The sequence below is a fragment of the Lates calcarifer genome, linkage group LG10 (genome assembly GCF_001640805.2).
Source record: "Lates calcarifer isolate ASB-BC8 linkage group LG10, TLL_Latcal_v3, whole genome shotgun sequence".
NCBI classification, from domain to species: Eukaryota; Metazoa; Chordata; class Actinopteri; family Centropomidae; genus Lates; species Lates calcarifer.
Window position 1 is genome coordinate 4,198,072 of NC_066842.1, and position 14,956 is coordinate 4,213,027.

Here is a 14,956-nt window from a genome sequence, read left to right on the forward strand (position 1 = left end):
CCACCTACATTTTTAACGGAACAGCCCCTCAAGCCGTTGCGCCTAAAAATCTGAAAATCTGCACACATATGTAACATCCCATGACGCACCAAAAAGTCTCTTGGAGCCATATTCTAAACCCAACAGAAAGTATTTTTATTTTGACCGGAAGGTGAAAAAATTGTGTGTTTTTGGCCATTTCCAGGGGTCGCTTGAACGCGAACTAGTCCTAGACGCATTATCCGATTGACTTCAAAATTTGATAATTTGTTCTTAAGACATAGACGAAGTTAAATTGCAAAAGTTTCGGACTTTTCATTGAAGGGCGTGGAAGTTATGGCCCCTGAAAGTTCGATCACTCGCCACAAAACAGGAAGTTGCTTTAAATTTGCTATATTTCGGCCATACTTTGTCCAAACTGCATCAAACTTTACAGGATTGTTAATGGTACCTATCTGCACACATCCATATGTCAATATTCATACAATTGTTGTAGCACCACCTATTTATAGCAGGAAATGACATATTTTATAGTGTGATGTCCAGTTTCTAGACGGGTGACCAGATTCACTTCAAATGTTGTCAGGACAGACTTAAGGATTTTTGGAAGACTGGCTCCGAAAATTGTGAGTTTGGGTCGAAGCGTGTGCCGGTTCTGGCCCGTCAAAGTTCGGAAACCCAACTTCCTGTTTGAAACCTCAGATTTTGGGGTAACTTCCTGTTGCGACTCTCTACTTTATCCTACAGATGGAGCCATTGTATTACTCTTTGATGGGTTTTTGGAAGGGGGTCTCTGTGTGTGTGTGTCTGTGTGTGTCTGAGGGGGGAGGGGAAGAGGAGTTGATTGTGTCTGTGAGAAGCTGCCACAGGGAGGTTACAGTCAATAGAGCCATGATCTGTCACAGATGATGAGCTCTGAATAATATTATCACAGAAAATAATTAGCATAAAAGCTTTTATTTAAATTTTTACATCTGGGAAGTGTGAACTGTTACGCCAGCGTGTGCCCTGCGACCTGCGTTGACCCGCGGTTGCCGGGGTCCCGCGGTCGCCGCTCCCCGACGGACGCCGGGTGCGAGGGCCCGTTCAACGCTGCTCGCAGCTTTAATTATTATGCTTGCATCTATTATTATTATTTTTATTTTTTTTTTCTTCTTTTTCCGCTCTTTTGATCGCCTTTTTGAGGGCCTTAACAAAAGAAAATTTGCAGACGCGTCAGGCACGGCGAAAAATTTAAATTTAGGGGTCTTGAGCATGGGTGTGGCAAAATGGCCTCGGTAGCGCCACCTACATTTTTAACGGAACAGCCCCTCAAGCCCGTTGCGCCTAAAAATCTGAAAATCTGCACACATATGTAACATCCCATGACGCACCAAAAAGTCTCTTGGAGCCATATTCTAAACCCAACAGAAAGTATTTTTATTTTGACCGGAAGGTGAAAAAATTGTGTGTTTTTGGCCATTTCCAGGGGTCGCTTGAACGCGAACTAGTCCTAGACGCATTATCCGATTGACTTCAAAATTTGATAATTTGTTCTTAAGACATAGACGAAGTTAAATTGCAAAAGTTTCGGACTTTTCATTGAAGGGCGTGGAAGTTATGGCCCCTCAAAGTTCGATTACTCGCCACAAACAGGAAGTTGCTTTAAATTTGCTATATTTCGGCCATACTTTGTCCAAACTGCATCAAACTTTACAGGATTGTTAATGGTACCTATCTGCACACATCCATATGTCAATATTCATACAATTGTTGTAGCGCCACCTATTTATAGCAGGAAATGACATATTTTATAGTGTGATGTCCAGTTTCTAGACGGGTGACCAGATTCACTTCAAATGTTGTCAGCCCCTTGAGGATTTTTGGAAGACTGGCTCCGAAAATTGTGAGTTTTGGTCGAAGCGTGTGCCGGTTCTGGCCCGTCAAAGTTCGGAAACCCAACTTCCTGTTTGAAACCTCAGATTTTGGGGTAACTTCCTGTTGCGACTCTCTACTTTATCCTACAGATGGAGCCATTGTATTACTCTTTGATGGGTTTTTGGAAGGGGGTCTCTGTGTGTGTGTGTCTGTGTGTGTGTGTGTGTGTGTGTGTGAGGGGGGAGGGGAAGAAGAGTTGATTGAGTCTGTGAGAAGCTGCCACAGAGAGGTTACAGTCAGGAGAGCCAAGAGCTGCTTTACACGCATAAAAACTTCAGTTAAGATTTGAGCTGTCACTTGAGAAAGCATCATGCCAAAAACTAAGGAAATCACTGTAGACTTGAAGAATTGTCGATGCTCAGGAAGCAGGAGAAGGATATACAAAGTTATAACAGCATTTCCAAGCGTCAAGAACTCAAATGAGAAGCGTCACCGAGAAATTCAAGGAGAGCCACACTGTGCAGAACAAGCCTGGCAGAGTAGGAAGCCAAAGATTTCAATGACCCTGGAAAGAAAACCAGTTAGAGACCTGTCTAAAGAACCCATAAACGCTGCCAAGACACTAGTGAATGACTTAGTTAAGTCTGAAATTGTAGTCTCAAAGAAGATTACATGAATTCATGTAATCTTACCATATGTCTCCCCTTGACCAAAGTTGAGCGTGGATTGATGCTGTCTTTACAGTTTGGTTTTGATCAGTTAGGAAATTTCACACGGGGTCAGCTGATTTTTTCGTGTTACTCAGTGTACGGCGACAGGAAAAGTTCACTAGGGTCCTCCAGTGTCGAGGTGAACCAGCTGAATATAAGCACTCAAGTTGACGACAAGTGCATTGAAAAGTAAAAGCTGCTGGCCTTTACCTTTTCTTTGTCAAAGCGCCTGTTCGGCCAGTGGTTAGTAAAGTAATCTTTTCAGCGTTGTCCACAGTCTCATGACATGTTTAACATGAAGCACAGCACGCTGATTAAGCTCATGGCAAACTGTTACTAACAGCTAAAATGAAAGCTTGTCTGTATGTAGTCTAACTGGTTAGTTTGTCACTAATCTCCAAATTTTGCAAATTGCTATAAACTTCACTCTCTTAAACCAGTAACAGTCTGAGCTGGACTGATAGGGGTCTGTATGGATAAAGATAAAATCCTAATGATACCCATCCCTACAGCTGGTTAGTGGCTTCGCCCTGACTTTAGGCAGATGAGATATTCACTGTTCAAATAACTTCATTATAAGCCTTGTTTAAGCACAAATGATTTTATATATGCACCCAATAACAGAACTTAAAAAAAATGCTTTTGCTCAAAGCTCAAAGCTTGTAAACTCAAGTTAAAACTGAGTTTTATCTCCTTTTGGAAGGGGGTATCTGTGTGTGTGTGTGTGTGTTTGGTGTTTGTGTGGGTGTTTGTGTTTGTGTCTGAGGGGGGAGGGGAAGAGGAGTTGATTGAGTCTGTGAGAAGCTGCCACAGAGAGGTTACAGTCAAGAGAGCCAAGAGCTGTCACAGATGATGAGCTCTGAAAAATATTATCACAGAAAATAATTAGCGTAAAAGCTTTTATTTAAAATTTTTTACATTCTGGGAAGTGTGAACTGTTACGCCAGCGTGGTGCCCTGCGACCTGCGTTGACCCCGCGGTTGCCGCTCCCCCGACGGGCGCCGGGTGCGAGGGCCCGTTCAACGCTGCTCGCAGCTTTAATTATTATTATTATTATTTTTTTTCTTCTTTTTCCGCCTCTTTGATCGCCTTTTTGAGGGCCTTAACATGCGTCAAAACTCCTGAAAATTTGCAGACGCGTCAGGCACGGCGAAAAATTTAATAATTTAGGGGTCTTGAGCATGGGTGTGGCAAAATGGCCTCGGTAGCGCCACCTACATTTTTAAACGGAACAGCCCCTCAAGCCCGTTGCGCCTAAAAATCTGAAATCTGCACACATATGTAACATCCCATGACGCACCAAAAAGTCTCTTGGAGCCATATTCTAAACCCAACAGAAAGTATTTTTATTTTGACCGGAAGGTGACAAAATTGTGTGTTTTTGGCCATTTCCAGGGGTCGCTTGAACGCGAACTAGTCCTAGACGCATTATCCGATTGACTTCAAAATTTGATAATTTGTTCTTAAGACATAGACGAAGTTAAATTGCAAAAGTTTCGGACTTTTCATTGAAGGGCGTGGAAGTTATGGCCCCTCAAAGTTCGATCACTCGCCACAAAACAGGAAGTTGCTTTAAATTTGCTATATTTCGGCCATACTTTGTCCAAACTGCATCAAACTTTACAGGATTGTTAATGGTACCTATCTGCACACATCCATATGTCAATATTCATTACAATTGTTGTAGCACCACCTATTTATAGCAGGAAATGACATATTTTATAGTGTGATGTCCAGTTTCTAGACGGGTGACCAGATTCACTTCAAATGTTGTCAGGACAGACTTAAGGATTTTTGGAAGACTGGCTCCGAAAATTGTGAGTTTTGGTCGAAGCGTGTGCCGGTTCTGGCCCGTCAAAGTTCGGAAACCCAACTTCCTGTTTGAAACCCTCAGATTTTGGGGTAACTTCCTGTTGCGACTCTCTACTTTATCCTACAGATGGAGCCATTGTATTACTCTTTGATGGGTTTTTGGAAGGGGGTCTCTGTGTGTGTGTGTCTGTGTGTGTCTGAGGGGGGAGGGGAAGAGGAGTTGATTGAGTCTGTGAGAAGCTGCCACAGAGAGGTTTACAGTCAGGAGAGCCAAGAGCTGTCACAGATGATGAGCTCTGAAAAATATTATCACAGAAAATAATTAGCATAAAAGCTTTTATTTAAAATTTTTACATCTCGGAAGTGTGAACTGTTACGCCAGCGTGTGCCCTGCGACCTGCGTTGACCCCGCGGTTGCCGGGGTCCCGCGGTCGCCGCTCCCCCGACGGCGCCGGGTGCGAGGGCCCGTTCAACGCTGCTCGCAGCTTTAATTAGGGCCCGAGCAACGAGTTGCGTGGGCCCAACGGGGCCATGCAACGAGTTGCAAGGACCCTCTTGTTTTCGGTCTGTTTATTATTATTATTATTATTATTATTATTATTATTATTATTTTTTTTCTTCTTTTTCCGCCTCTTAGATCGGCTTTTTGAGGGCCTTAACATGCGTGAAAACTTACCAAAATTTGCAGACGCGTCAGGCACGGCGAAAAATTTAATAATTTAGGGGTCTTGAGCATGGGCGTGGTAAAATGCCCTCGTAGCGCCACCTACATTTTTAAACGGAACAGCCCCTCAAGCCCGTTGCGCCTAAAAATCTGAAAATCTGCACACATATGTAACATCCCATGACGCACCAAAAAGTCTCTTGGAGCCATATTCTAAACCCAACAGAAAGTATTTTTATTTTGACCGGAAGGTGAAAAAATTGTGTGTTTTTGGCCATTTCCAGGGGTCGCTTGAACGCGAACTAGTCCTAGACGCATTATCCGATTGACTTCAAAACTTAATAGTATGTTCTTAAGACATAGACGATGTTAAATTGCGGCAGATTTTGAGTTTTTGTTGAAGGGCGTGGAAGTTATGGCCCCTCAAAGTTCGATTACTCGCCACGAAACAGGAAGTTGCTTTATTTTTGCTATATTTCGGCCATACTTTGTCCAAACTGCATCAAACTTTACAGGATTGTTAATGGTACCTATCTGCACACATCCATATGTCAATATTCATACAATTGTTGTAGCGCCACCTATTTATAGCAGGAAATGACATATTTTATAGTGTGATGTCCAGTTTCTAGACGGGTGACCAGATTCACTTCAAATGTTGTCAGCCCCTCCTTGACAATTTTTGGAAGACTGGCTCCGAAAATTGTGAGTTTGGGTCGAAGCGTGTGCCGGTTCTGGCCCGTCAAAGTTCGGAAACCCAACTTCCTGTTTGAAACCTCAGATTTTGGGGTAACTTCCTGTTGCGACTCTCTACTTTATCCTACAGATGGAGCCATTGTATTACTCTTTGATGGGTTTTTGGAAGGGGGTCTCTGTGTGTGTGTGTCTGTGTGTGTGTGTTTGAGGGGGGAGGGGAAGAGGAGTTGATTGAGTCTGTGAGAAGCTGCCACAGGGAGGTTACAGTCAGGAGAGCCAAGAGCTGTCACAGATGATGAGTTCTGAAAAATATTATCACAGAAAATAATTAGCATAAAAGCTTTTATTTTAAATTTGTTGCAACAAATTCAGGTTTCTTACAGCATTTTCCTTATTGAAAACTAAATTCTACCTGAAATGTATCAATAAAAATCTTCTTTTGCAGTTAATGTCACCAGTTTATAGTTTAGTTTTAATAGCATTCCCTGTCACTGATGTGCCTTTAATTATCGGTTCTATCAGGGATCATTTATGTGTTTATCTTATGGGGGTGAGCCACCTCACAGGTTGGTTATATTACCTGTTGACCTCAGCTCAGTGAGCTAAGACAATGTTTAATGCAGTGTTTTTTCTGATATGAAAATGGATATTATTCAGCACATCTAACCTCAGCAGGCCCCTCTTCAGAAACTCATATCTGCAGATGTCAAAGCTGGCTCAAAAAATTAAACTGGCTTCAAATTAATTTTAAGGAATTGTAGGTTATTTTGAATTCATGTAATCTTTCTCCATCACCCTTTCTGTTTCTTTCCATCTCTCTACTCATCTTCTCCCATATGTCTCCCCTTGACCAAAGCTGAGCATGGATTGATGCTGTCTTTACAGTTTGGTTTTGATCAGTTAGGAAATTTCACACGGGGTCAGCTGATTTTTTTGTGTTACTCAGTGTACGGCGACAGGAAAAGTGCACTAGGTCCACGGGCGTCGAGGTGAACCAGCTGAATATAAGCCACTCAAGTTGACGACAAGTGCATTGAAAAGTAAAAGCTGCTGGCCTTTACCTTTTCTTTGTCAAAGCGCCTGTTCGGCAAGTAGTTAGTAAAGTAATATTTTCAGCCTTGTCCACAGTCTCATAACATGTTTAACAGGAAGCACAGCACGCTGGTTAAGCTCATGGCAAACTGTTACTAACAGCTAAAATGAAAGCTTGTCTGTATGTAGTCTAACTGGTTAGTTTGTCACTAATCTCCAAATTTTGCAAATTGCTATAAACTTCACTCTCTTAAACCAGTAACAGTCTGAGCTGGACTGATAGGGGTCTGTATGGATAAAGATAAAATCCTAATGATACCCATCCCTACAGCTGGTTAGTGGCTTCGCCCTGACTTTAGGCAGATGAGATATTCACTGTTCAAATAACTTCATTATAAGCCTTGTTTAAGCATAAATGATTTATATATGCACCCAATAACAGAACTTAAAAAAATGCTTTTGCTCAAAGCTCAAAGCTTTTAAACTCAAGTTAAAACTGAGTTTTATCTCCTTTTGGGAGGGGGTATCTGTGTGTGTGTGTGTGTGTGTGTGTGTGTGTGTGTTTGTGTTTGTGTTTGAGGGGGGAGGGGAAGAGGAGTTGATTGAGTCTGTGAGAAGCTGCCACAGGGAGGTTACAGTCAAGAGAGCCAAGAGCTGTCACAGATGATGAGCTCTGAAAAATATTATCACAGAAAATAATTAGCGTAAAAGCTTTTATTTAAAATTTTTACATCTCGGAAGTGTGAACTGTTACGCCAGCGTGTGCCCTGCGACCTGCGTTGACCCCGCGGTTGCCGGGGTCCCGCGGTCGCCGCTCCCCCGACGGGCGCCGGGTGCGAGGGCCCGTTCAACGCTGCTCGCAGCTTTAATTATTATTATTATTATTTTTTTTCTTCTTTTTCCGCCTCTTAGATCGGCTTTTTGAGGGCCTTAACATGCGTGAAAACTTACCAAAATTTGCAGACGCGTCAGGCACGGCGAAAAATTTAATAATTTAGGGGTCTTGAGCATGGGCGTGGTAAAATGGCCTCGGTAGCGCCACCTACATTTTTAAACGGAACAGCCCCTCAAGCCCGTTGCGCCTAAAAATCTGAAAATCTGCACACATATGTAACATCCCATGACGCACCAAAAAGTCTCTTGGAGCCATATTCTAAACCCAACAGAAAGTATTTTTATTTTGACCGGAAGGTGAAAAAATTGTGTGTTTTTGGCCATTTCCAGGGGTCGCTTGAACGCGAACTAGTCCTAGACGCATTATCCGATTGACTTAAAAACTTAATAGTATGTTCTTAAGACATAGACGATGTTAAATTGCGGCAGATTTTGAGTTTTTGTTGAAGGGCGTGGAAGTTATGGCCCCTCAAAGTTCGATTACTCGCCACGAAACAGGAAGTTGCTTTATTTTTGCTATATTTCGGCCATACTTTGTCCAAACTGCATCAAACTTTACAGGATTGTTAATGGTACCTATCTGCACACATCCATATGTCAATATTCATACAATTGTTGTAGCGCCACCTATTTATAGCAGGAAATGACATATTTTATAGTGTGATGTCCAGTTTCTAGACGGGTGACCAGATTCACTTCAAATGTTGTCAGCCCCTCCTTGACAATTTTTGGAAGAAGTCCTCCGAAAATTGTGAGTTTGGGTCGAAGCGTGTGCCGGTTCTGGCCCGTCAAAGTTCGGAAACCCAACTTCCTGTTTGAAACCTCAGATTTTGGGGTAACTTCCTGTTGCGACTCTCTACTTTATCCTACAGATGGAGCCATTGTATTACTCTTTGATGGGTTTTTGGAAGGGGGTCTCTGTGTGTGTGTGTCTGTGTGTGTGTGTTTGAGGGGGGAGGGGAAGAGGAGTTGATTGAGTCTGTGAGAAGCTGCCACAGGGAGGTTACAGTCAAGAGAGCCATGAGCTGTCACAGATGATGAGCTCTGAAAAATATTATCACAGAAAATAATTAGCATAAAAGCTTTTATTTTAAATTTGTTGCAACAAATTCAGGTTTCTTACAGCATTTTCCTTATTGAAAACTAAATTCTACCTGAAATGTATCAATAAAAATCTTCTTTTGCAGTTAATGTCACCAGTTTATAGTTTAGTTTTAATAGCATTCCCTGTCACTGATGTGCCTTTAATTATCATTTCTATCAGGGATCATTTATGTGTTTATCTTACGGGGGTGAGCCACCTCACAGGTTGGTTATATTACCTGTTGACCTCAGCTCAGTGAGCTAAGACAATGTTTAATGCAGTGTTTTTTCTGATATGAAAATGGATATTATTCAGCACATCTAACCTCAGCAGGCCCCTCTTCAGAAACTCATATCTGCAGATGTCAAAGCTGGCTCAAAAAATTAAATTGGCTTCAAATTAATTTGAAGGAATTGTAGGTTATTTTGAATTCATGTAATCTTACCATATGTCTCCCCTTGACCAAAGTCTTTACAGTTTGGTTTTGATCAGTTAGGAAATTTCACAAGGGGTCGGCTGATATTTTCATGTTACACAGTGTACGGCGACAGGAAAAGTGCACGTCTACATCCACCGGCGTCGAGGTGAACCAGCTGAATATAAGCCACTCAAGTTGACGACAAGTGCATTGAAAAGTAAAAGCTGCTGGCCTTTACCTTTTCTTTGTAAAAGCGCCTGTTCGGCCAGTAGTTAGTAAAGTAATATTTTCAGCGTTGTCCACAGTCTCATGACATGTTTAACACGAAGCACAGCACGCTGGTTAAGCTCATGGCAAACTGTTACTAACAGCTAAAATGAAAGCTTGTCTGTATGTGGTCTAACTGGTTAGTTTGTCACTAATCTCCAAATTTTGCAAATTGCTATAAACTTCACTCTCTTAAACCAGTAACAGTCTGAGCTGGACTGATAGGGGTCTGTATGGATAAAGATAAAATCCTAATGATACCCATCCCTACAGCTGGTTAGTGGCTTCGCCCTGACTTTAGGCAGATGAGATATTCACTGTTCAAATAACTTCATTATAACCCTTGTTTAAGCATAAATGATTTATATATGCACCCAATAACAGAACTTGCAAAAAAATGCTTTTGCTCAAAGCTCAAAGCTTGTAAACTCAAGTTAAAACTGAGTTTTATCTCCTTTTGGGAGGGGGTATCTGTGTGTGTGTGTGTGTTTGTGTTTGAGGGGGGAGGGGAAGAGGAGTTGATTGAGTCTGTGAGAAGCTGCCACAGAGAGGTTACAGTCAGGAGAGCCAAGAGCTGTCACAGATGATGAGCTCTGAAAAATATTATCACAGAAAATAATTAGCATAAAAGCTTTTATTTAAAATTTTTACATCTCGGAAGTGTGAACTGTTACGCCAGCGTGTGCCCTGCGACCTGCGTTGACCCCGCGGTTGCCGGGGTCCCGCGGTCGCCGCTCCCCCGACGGGCGCCGGGTGCGAGGGCCCGTTCAACGCTGCTCGCAGCTTTAATTTCACTATATATTTAACCTGCTGTATCCCAGCAGCTTCTGCATTCTGCTCAGTAAAATTACTGTTTTTCTCAATGGAGTCTGGTGGTGATATAAAGCAATTTTTCGTGTCAAATGTAAAGGATCTTACTCTTTAATAAAAAAGGTTTACCTCTGTAGGAATCCTATCCATAATGTTGTCAATAACAGCCTGAGCGTGTTATTGTAAGTGGCAAAAACAAGCACTTTAGTGGACGTACATTGGCGTGGACAGTTGCCCATTGGATTACACTGCAGCAGCTGTTCACGGTTGAGTACACTGCTCTTGCTCAATACTGCGCCGATTCCAAAGATTGTTGTCCCTATGAATCATTTACACCAAAAAACATTGGGAAATAAGATTCAGAAATCCCTTAGTTACCCTTTATCCTTTGTGAAGGACTTGTTACTAAGTTTAAACTGCTGTCATGACTTATTCAGACTTTGTCAGTGGGTGTTTCCCCCTTTTACCAGAATTAACTCTCAAATTTTCTAAAGCATTTTGACACAGTCTTCTGAGAAGTCACACTGACTGTAAAGGATAAATTGTGCTAATGTGACAGAGTCAGTTAAGGACGTTGTGTGGAGGCGGGGGGGTTGGCACAGCTCCAGGCTGGTGTCCTCACTACAGGAGGATCAGGACAGTTGAGATTAGGTGACATTTCTCCTTTGAGTCATACGTCTTGTACTCGACAGGAGAACAAAGCCGTTTGTGTTGCTCTGTGGTCCTAAACACCAGCTGCAGTTTTTTACCTTGATGACACACTCCTCCCCGAGGCGGAGAATGGTGTGTGTTTTAGGGAAGGGATGATGATACAGGAGCGCGCAGGTAATTCTACCCATCAGGCACTCGGCCTTTCACCCAGTAAAGAAGAGCTCTGCTGACTCGTCAACTCGCTTCCTTTAAACCTGCTGCACCTCGGTATTTTTAGCATGATTTCATATACCCTGTGCAATTAAGTAGGATGCTGGTAAACAATGCTCTGGTAGGGGGCCAGCTCCAAACTTGGCTCAGCCGTAAGTCAGACGGTTTCAACTGAAAAATGAATAACTTCATGCGCTGGCAGGAGTGCAGCACAGTCCATGGGGGTTGTAAGGTTTTTTTTTTTCTTTTTTTTTTCCAAAGAAACACTTGTGTTTTATATTTGCGCCTTGCCACACATTCTTTTGTGTTCATGGGGGAGGAAGAGGATGAGACGCTGACTTTTGAAGTCTTTCTGTCTTGTCACGTAAAGCATTCCTCGCAGATAGAGTAGGACCACGTAGACAACCAGTCACCTCTCGCTGCTCCCTTTTATTGCAAGTTCATATCAGGTTGAATTTTTTAAGAAATCATCTATGCATCTGTGTGTGTGTGTGTGTGTGTCCGCAGCAGGTATTTAGTTGTGTTTCTTGCTGGTGTGCACTTGCAGGATTTATAGGTTTGAGCGTGGGCATTCAGGTGTGTAGTGACTGTGAATGTGTGTGCATGTAGGTGCTTGGATTTGTGTGTGTGTGCATGCTTTTTATTTATTTATTTTTTGCATATGATTTCCAGTAGATAAAAGCCTGTGCTTGTTACTTGTGCATGTATCCGCAGTAACCTCTAACTCATAAGGGTAAAAATACAAATGGGAGGTCAGAGTGGCACACGGCTCACCTTTAGCTCGGCCGCTCACGTTGTCAAAAGATATTTATATCTGGAATGAACAATTGAGAAAGATGGGTCTGATTTCCCCGCTGTGGCCTCGGGCTCGGCCTTCCTGTGGGTGCAGAGTCAACCTCAGTCAGATGCGCTGATTGGAGCCAGATCCTTTGTCCCAAATTCCGTCTCCTTGCACCCTTGAACCTCACGAAATCTCTAAACTAAAACCTTCAGTCATTGGTGTAAGTCCCACATTACACGAATCCAACTCTAATGTGATGTTGTGAAATGTCAGGAGGGCGATGTGGAGAAACATGTGCTGGTGGACGAGAGAGATGACATGCAGGTGAAATAAGGTTGAAGGTGAAATTCCACCGGCAGAGGCAGAGCCGCTCTTTACAGTAATAGTCACTGTAGTTGGTGTGAAGTGGAATGCTGCTGTTAATTCCTCACTCTCTGGACCCACTTTCGGTGTTTTTCATTTTTATGAGGCGGAGGAGGACATCTGTTTGTGTCGTTGACCCTTACAGGAATTCTCCGGGGACCTTTTAATCATCCGGAGAGATCTATAATGTGAAGATGCAGTGATATGCTATTTTTGTCTACTCTCTCGCCAGATGCTTCCCTGAACTCTTAATACGGCCGTATCGCACCCCTGGGGTCCATGAATTGTCATATGCGATACTGTGAAGGAAGGTAAATGTTCTGCAGGCGTTTTATTTTACTGTCCCAGGAGTGCACCTCTGCTCCGTAAACCTCCACAGGCCCCCGGGGCTCCCGAGAACCCCATTTGCTATAAATACCCAGAATTCCTAAAACTTTCAAACCCTATATATTTTGAATTCCTCAGACGTCTTTGGACACTTTGTATCTCAGATACTCTGGTACTCCAGGGGGCAGTGAGACCCCTTAACCCCACCTATAATCCTTATTTTTAAACCTAAAGCCCCCCCCCACTAAACACACACATATACACACATGCACGCACACAAACACACATACACCCCCTGCGATGGATTCCAGATCGGGAATTTAATGCATTTCTGTTTCGCATCACCACCCAGGAATGCGGCACGCGTGCCACAAGCCTCATAACCTCAGGCTGATGAGTGTGAGGATGTTTAAAAGAGAGGAGGATGATGGGATACAGACGCTGCTGGGGGTTATTGGAGGGGGGGTGAGGGGGGGTTGACAGAGCGCATCCGGCGCGGCACTTGGCGTTAATGACAGGCCATCTTGTTGCATAAAGCAATGTTAGTGCAGCTGTGGTATGTGCCGAGCGCATCTGGGCCGCAGATTTTTGGGAACGTATTTTGTGTGTGTTTGTTTGGTCTGTCCCGTCTCACTCAAATTAACGACTGTTGCACGATACGGAGGGGGAGGATGGAGTGAATTAACTTAGTTGGGGATCTTTTGAGGGGGGGGGGGGGGGGGGGGGGGGTGCTGATCTAAAAGTGGAGATTTTACAAGCTGGTCTGTTTTGCATAACGTTCAGATACTGTTTTTCTGTTCTCATTTACACATATTGAATCTTGTCAGGATTAGATGCTCACTGTCAGGTTGCATGAAGGGGAAGGAAAACTTCCAGATTAAATCCAGTTAATTTGTCGTCACGAGTTAACCTGCATCACAGGGACATTTTTGTTTATTTTAGCTTTATTTCCTGTGATTTAGTCTTAAAATGCAGCATGCAATAACCCCACTCTTGTGTTGTGTATTGAGCAGTAAGAAAACCAGCCTAACTCTTATTTTACTCTTTACCACAGTCATAGTCGACCTGGACATTTTAAAAAACAGAAAATACAATCATAGTCGTTACAGCTGGATGTCCAACCACAGTTTAGATCAAAATATATCTGGTATCAGGAACCAAACAGCTTCATAGTCGTACTTAGAGCTACAGCTAACTCTAAATTTATTATCAGTGTCGTAAAACAGGCCATCACAAGTTTTCAGAGCAGTTTACTCCAGTGAAATGCAACAACTGCACATTAGAGAAGCTGGAAACAAATGTTTGCCTCTTTTTTCTTCCTTGATTAATGATTGAAGTATCAGGTGTTGCAGATTAATTTTCTGTCTGACTCACTGATTATCTGATAATCTTATGTAATCTTGCATCATTGTTGATTGTCACCGATTTTAAGACTCTTTTATTCAGTAAAATTCTTGTTTTGACAACATTTATCATTTGAGGAAACTTACATAACCCAGCTGTAATCTTAAATCTTGTTTAATTATAAATAGTGCTCAGTCCAGGCTTTGTCTAAATATTAAGACATTAACACCGTCAGTGTGGACAGACGTTTGGCAGGTAACCTTCATTTACTTCCTCACTCTGCTCCAGACGTCCAATTACTGTAAATCCCTGATTGCACAGATATCACAAACAGAGGGAGACAATTTAATTAATCATTATTACAATTGCACAAGTATAGAACAGCTCATGATGATGTTGTCTGTATCCGGCATAGCTCGACAGGAGACAGAAGACAGTGATGGGCTTTATTTTGGAAAATGGAAGGTCTAGACAGTGAAGTCATGGAAATGAAGTCACCGTTAAGCTATTCTGTCCCCAGATGATCCACGGTTTACACTTTTACTACAGTTTGACAGTAAGTGTGGCTCCCCGTGCCTCTGTTGCTTGTCCTCTGCCATCAGACGTGCTGTAGTTCTGTTATCGCTTCATGCTGTGATGTGGTGTTTGTGGCACTGTAGCGCCCTCTGGTGTACAAGTGAGGTTCAGGCAGTTTTCTATCAGGTGGACACGCTGGCTTTTAAGCGATAACTCAGGTTTTAAGGAGTTTGCAAAGTGCTGCTGGCCGTGTGTTTGTGTAGAGCTGTAGTTTAGACCTGCAACTGATTATTTTATTGTTGATTAATCGCTAAATCACAAAGATATTTTGTTTAATATGATAGAAAACAGATAAATTGTAATATTTGAGGCTGAAAAGAGCTTTTTTCCCCCCATTTTTACATTGAAAAATTAATTTAACATCAGAATAGTTGATTATTTCTGTCATTTGTGTAATTTAAACAAAAAAGTATCTGTATTTATTATATTCCTGCAGTGCAGAGTGAGTCCAAGACAAAAACCAGAGATTATAGTAGGCCAG